This window comes from Balaenoptera acutorostrata, chromosome 8 (genome assembly GCF_949987535.1).
Source record: "Balaenoptera acutorostrata chromosome 8, mBalAcu1.1, whole genome shotgun sequence".
Taxonomy (NCBI): Eukaryota; Metazoa; Chordata; class Mammalia; order Artiodactyla; family Balaenopteridae; genus Balaenoptera; species Balaenoptera acutorostrata.
This window is the reverse complement of record NC_080071.1, coordinates 26,870,453-26,876,935: the sequence shown is the minus strand read 5'-3', so window position 1 is coordinate 26,876,935 and position 6,483 is coordinate 26,870,453.

Sequence of the window (6,483 nt, the reverse complement as noted above, 5' to 3'; positions counted from 1 at the left end):
TTTTAGTTTTTTAAGTAAGCTCCATACTGGTCTCCATAGTGGCTGTATCAATTTACATTCCCACCAACAGTGCAAGAGGGTTCCCTTTTCTCCACACCCTCTCCAGCATTTACTGTTTGTAGATTTTTTGATGATGGCCATTCTGACCGGTGTGAGATGATATCTCATTGTAGTTTTGATTTGCATTTCTCTAATGATTAATGATGTTGAGCATCCTTTCATATGTTTGTTGGCAATCTGTATATCTTCCTTGGAGAAATGTGTATTTAGGTCTTCTGCCCATTTTTGGATTCCTATACACTAATGATGAAAAATCTGAAAGTGAAATTAAGGAAACACTCCCATTTACCATTGCAACAAAAAGAATAAAATATCTAGGAATAAACCTATCTAAGGAGACAAAAGACCTGTATGCAGAAAATTGTAAGACACTGATGAAAGAAATTAAAGATGATACAAATAGATGGAGAGACATACCATGTTCTTGGATTGGAAGAATCAACATTGTGAAAATGACTATACTACTCAAAGCAATCTACAGATTCAATGCAATCCCTATCAAACTACCAATGGCATTTTTCCCAGAACTAGAACAAAAAATTTCACAATTTATATGGAAACACAAAAGACCCCGAATAGCCAAAGCAATCTTGAGAAAGAAAAACGGAGCTGGAGGAATCAGACTCCCTGACTTCATACTATACTACAAAGCTACAGTAATCAAGACAGTATGGTACTGGCAGAAAAACAGAAATATAGATCAATGGAACAGGAGAGAAAGCCCAGAGATAAACCCACCCACATATGGTCACCTTATCTTTGATAAAGGAGGCAAGAATATACAGTGGAGAAAAGACAGCTTCTTCAATAAGTGGTGCTGGGAAAACTGGACAGCTATATGTAAAAGAATGAAATTAGAACACTCCCTAACACCATACACAAAAATGAACTCAAAATGGATTAAAGACCTAAATGTAAGGCCAGACCATCAAACTCTTAGAGGAAAACATAGGCAGAACACTCTATTACATAAATCACAGCAAGATCCTTTTTGACCCACCTCCTAGAGAAATGGAAATAAAAACAAAAATAAACAAATGGGACCTAATGAAACTTAAAAGCTTTTGCACAGCAAAGAAAACCATAAACAAGACGAAAAGACAACCCTCAGAATGGGAGAAAATAATTGCAAATGAAGCAACTGACAAAGGATTAATCTCCAAAATTTTTTCATCTTTTATCTGAGCTGGCCTCATGATTTGGCAATAAAATGTAATGAAAGTGACATTGTTCTAGTGTAGTCCTCAAAATTTCTTTCATACTTCTGCTTCCTCTCTTGGTGCCCTCTCTGACCACCATATGAACAAGTCTGCACCTGCCTAGCAGAGGACATGAGACCACATGGAGCAGAGACAGTTTCCCAGTTGTGAATTTCTAAGAACAGCTAGTCCCAAGCTGACCTGGCAGCTGATGCAAGTGAATTAGCAAATCCAGCCTAAGATCAGCTGAGTCTAGCCAGGATCAGCCAAAGCAAAAAAACCATGAACTAACTAAATGTTTGTTTGCATTAGATCCAATTTCTTCATGTTCGATCCAATGGTGCATTTGCAATCATAGTATTAAAAAGCATTTGAAACATTTGCTTACTTCCTTCTTGAAATACTTTCTCCCCTTGCTTTTGCTTGGCAGCATCCTATAATGTAGTTCACCTATACATGGCTGCTTCTTTTCATTGTCCTTTGCTGATTTTCCCTCCATTTTCCTAGCTCTGGACATTGACAGGCTCCAGAAAACAATCTTTGACAGCTCCCAAATTATTGTTCTAGCTTGGCTCCTGAACTCCAGACTTAGTATATTCAAATGCCATTCATCATTTTCATGCCCTATTAACTTGTCAAAAATGAGCTTCTCTATCTCCAGTTAATAGCAATTCCATCTTTTCAATTACTTAGACCAAAACTTTATGTCACCTTTGACTCTTACTTTCATACTCCACATGTTATCAGTTTGTGAGTACTGTTAACTTCAAAATGTATCCAGAATCTAACTCATTACTTCACTAGTTTATCTTGATGTAAGCTAGCATCATTTCTACTTTGTATTTATGCATTTCTTCTTATTTCTTTCTCTACCTCTTCTTTTGCCTTTGCTACAATCTATTCTTAACACAGAAACTAGAGTAATCCTACTAAACTGTAAGTCGTACAATGTATTCTTCTCAAAATTTTCCAGTGGCGACCATTCTCCCTCAGAATAAAGCCAAGGACAGTCTAATGGGCTTCTTTACTACTCTGATTTATTTTCTAGTTACCCTTGCCTTCACTCACTCTACTCCAACCTTTCTGGTTTCGTTGCAGTTAAACATGGCAGCAATTCTCCTTCTTCAGGAAATTCCCACCTTTTGATCTCCTTGCCTGGAATACTCTTACATGGGCTCCTCATAGCTCACTCCCTCTCATTCTGGGTCATGGCTCAGAGCCACTTCCTCAGTGAGGCTAGCCCTGACTCCTAATAGTACACCCTAACCCCTCTTCTGTTTTTATTTTTCCCTGCAGCTGACATACTATACATTTTGTTTACTGTTGCCTTTTCTACGGAAAATGTAAACTCCATGAAGGCAGAGATGTTTGTTTCATTCACTGCTATAAACCTGGTTGATAAAACAGTACTTGGAACATAAAAGCTGCCCAAATAATGAATGAATGTCTTAGACATAGAATATGCATTTTTATTAATACATCATGGAAATGTTATTTATATTTATGTGTGAATTTCTATGTTCTTATGAATATGTCTGTCACAGAGTGTGAAATCAATGAAGTAAATAGCATGTTCTTTGATTAAACTATCATCCAGGATCTAAATAGAAAGTGGGAAATATAGTGGTTTTCAATAAATATATCGAGTTAATTACATAAATGTTGAAATTAGACCACTAAGCTTTTTAATTATTTTCAATGAGTTCTGAAAAAAAATCTTGCTAAAGTATCATTGAACAACTCATTTCATGTTAGCATGCTTTCCCAGACTTTGAAGGAGACCTTGAATTGACTTTGAAAAGACTATTATAACTTTATTTTTTATTAAAAAATGTTTATTCTCATCTAGAATAGTTTTAGCTACTTAAAAATAAGTTGTAAAAATATAAGCAATGTTTCCCATGGTGTGTATGTGTGTGTGTTGGTGTGTGTGTGTGTGTGTGTGTGTGTGTGTATCTGTATCTATCTGAGAGAATACATACACATATATATTCTTAAATCAACTTGAGCTGACGTTCATTTGGCTAACAACAACAAAGAAATAACACATAATTTCTTAATGATATATCTCTCTGGCACTGCTTTAATCATAAAATCTACAGTTTTATTTTGGTAGCTTGATTTTCAAAATTACTTTAAATTTTACAGGATAAAACAAATGTGAAGGTTAATTTTATGTGTCAGTTTAACTGGCCACAAGGAGCCCAGATTGAACATTATTTATGGGTGTATCTGTTAGGGTTCTGGATGAAATTAGCATTTGAATTGGTGGACTCAGTAGAGCAGATTGTCCTCCTCAGAGTGGGTGGGCAACATTCAATCTGTTGAGAGTCTAAATAGAACAAAAGGTGAAGGAAGAAGGAATTCCTCCCTTTTTTTAAAATGCCTGCCTGCTTGAGCTAAAACAGCTTTTCTCATCTTTTTCTGCTCTCAACTGAGATTTTCACTTTTGGCTCCTTTGGTTCTTAGGCCTTAGGACTCAGACTGAAGTACTTCACTGGCTTTTCTGGGTCTCTAGCTTTACATGTGTGTATAATATTTTTTACATTTATATATTATATATTTTATATTTAAATATATAGTACAGGGCTTCCCTGGTGGCGCAGTGGTTGAGAATCTGCCTGCCAATGCAGGGGACACGGGTTTGAGCCCTGGTCTGGGAAGATCCCACATGCCGCGGAGCAACTGGGCCCATGAGCCACAATTACTGAGCCTGTGCGTCTGGAGCCTGTGCTCCGCAACAAGAGAGACCGCGATAGTGAGAGGCCCGCGCACCGCAATGAAGAGTGGCCCCCGCTTGCCACAACTAGAGAAAGCCCTCGCACAGAAACGAAGACCCAACACAGCCATAAATAAAATTAAAAAGAAAAAAGTTATAAAAAATAAATAAATAAATAAATAAATATATAGTACATTGTATATAAAATATTTATATATTATACTTATACTATATAATTATATGTATTATGTATGATATATTATGTAGCTCCTATATATAATATTGTTTTAGTAATATGTTATAATATTATATATATACACATACATGTTCTGTTTCTCGGAAAAACCCTAATCCAGTAGGTAGGTCTTATTTCACCTCCGTTAAGTTGCAGACATCGATTAAGATTTAATTTTGTCACTCTTTACCACTTCTCACTCACTCATTTTTTTTAAACATCTGTCCAATTCAAGAAGTAAAGGAAGACTAAGAGTCTAGTTTGTACAGAATATTTGTTTATATTTTTCTTGCATCACTTTTTCCCATGTAAAATATCCACTTTGAAGAAATGCAACCAAGCAGACTATTGAAAAAAACAATTTACTTTATATAGTTTTAGTCAGGACAGTTTTAAAAAGTTGAGCTCCATATCTAATGTTTCTCCTGTAGCATTATCATTAGGGCATCACAGACCTTCAAGCTAGAAAAGGCAGAAATTTTTTCACACCACGTTCAAAGACTTCTAATACTGATGAAAAGGGTAGCTTATCACACTAATCCCAATTAGTGTGAATTGACATTTACTAGTATGTTATCAAATGATAGATAAGAAATAAAGGGTAGATAAAAATTAGGCTGGCAAAAGCATATAATTTCCATAAACAAAATCTGATAGAATATTTGCCATAAACTTTTGAAAAAGGGGGTATTACAAATAATTTTAGCAATAGCTAAAGTTCATTGAGTACTTTTTATGTGCCAAGCAGTGTGCCAAGCACTTTGCATAGGGTATCTCATTAAATTACCACAGCAGGACTGTGAACTCGGTTTTCTTTTTTTCCCTAATAAAGATGAAGGAAATAAAGCTAAAAATCTCTCAGCTGGCAAAAGATGTTTCTTGAACTCCAAGTCAGACCTCAATTCTCAATGTTTGGGTTCTATTTGAATCCTTCTTGAGAATCAGGAGATAGAAACTCTGAGGAAATTATTCCAGCAACCTTTAGAATTTATGTGCTTTTTGTTCTCAGCTCCAGGTCTCATCAGTTATGCAAGCCAAAAAAGCAAGATGGAAGTGGGAAAGAAGGATAATCTTCAGCTGTGTTTCTCCTTACTACTGTATTTTAGAGCCGGTAATGGGTTTATAATAGATGGAAGGACTAACACAGAAAGACAGGAAAAGAAACAGAAGCAAGAGTGATTAAAGAAAATAAATCATCAAGAGATTAATTAGCAGGAGAAGAGGGCAGAGTGGTAAAAGAAGAGAAGTACAGGACCCCTGGAATTCTGCGAAAGACTCACCTCTTCCTAGAAGATAGTTCTCTGAAAGAGTGCAGCTTTCCATGATCCACTGAACAACGAGAAGTTTTCATATGTGCTAAAAGCCTCACATGATCCTGTTACTGATACTAGAAATACATAAATTCTGGTGGGTGGCTCCCTGCTGACAGGAGGAAAGTATAATCAGGTTGTCCTGACATCCCTAATCAGAAGCTGTGCTTTTGTCCTGAAGCAAAAACTCAGCCAACACAATGAAGAACCATTTAGACATGATGACACTCTCCAAACCCTAAGCCAAAGCATAGTTACTTGGTGCCTACAAAAATCCCCTGATAGGCAGAAGACTGACCATAAGCTCCAAATCCTTCTTTGTGGTTCTTATAGTAGCCATTTCACAGTGCTTTTTTCCCCCAAACTTATCATTATTATTACTACTAATAATGGTAATTCTCAGGGTAAATTTTTTATTAAAAACTGCATTTGATAAATTCTTAGTTTTATTTTCTGACAAATTCACCTCTCAGTGGGGCAAATAACACAAGGTAGAGAACTACAATTAATTAAGTCCAATAACAAATTTTAGAAAGAACTCACTTGGATGGATGATGGGACAGAGTGGAGAGATCAGAGATGATTAGAATTCTGCGGGCTTTGTTGGGCAGACAGCCCTGCTACTCATCTGTATAAAGCATGAAGGCTGAACTAGGGAAGGGTGGCAAGAGAAGCTTTAATTACTAGAAACAGCCCTCTCCCTTACTGAATTTACTACACTGCAACAAGTTACAGGGACCAGAGTCAAATAAGAAAATTCCAGCACGGCAAGTAAGAAAAGTGAACTCAGAGTGATGGGGCCTAAAAGATGCTAATTGTTTTATGGATGGAGTGGGCAGAAGATGATGAAGTCTGGAGAAATTTCTGAGTGTTTCCAGGTTCACCTAACAGTGGGGATAAGTACTCTCTGGTAAGTTTCTGGAGATGAGAGATGTACTGCACATCTTTTCCCTTGACCCA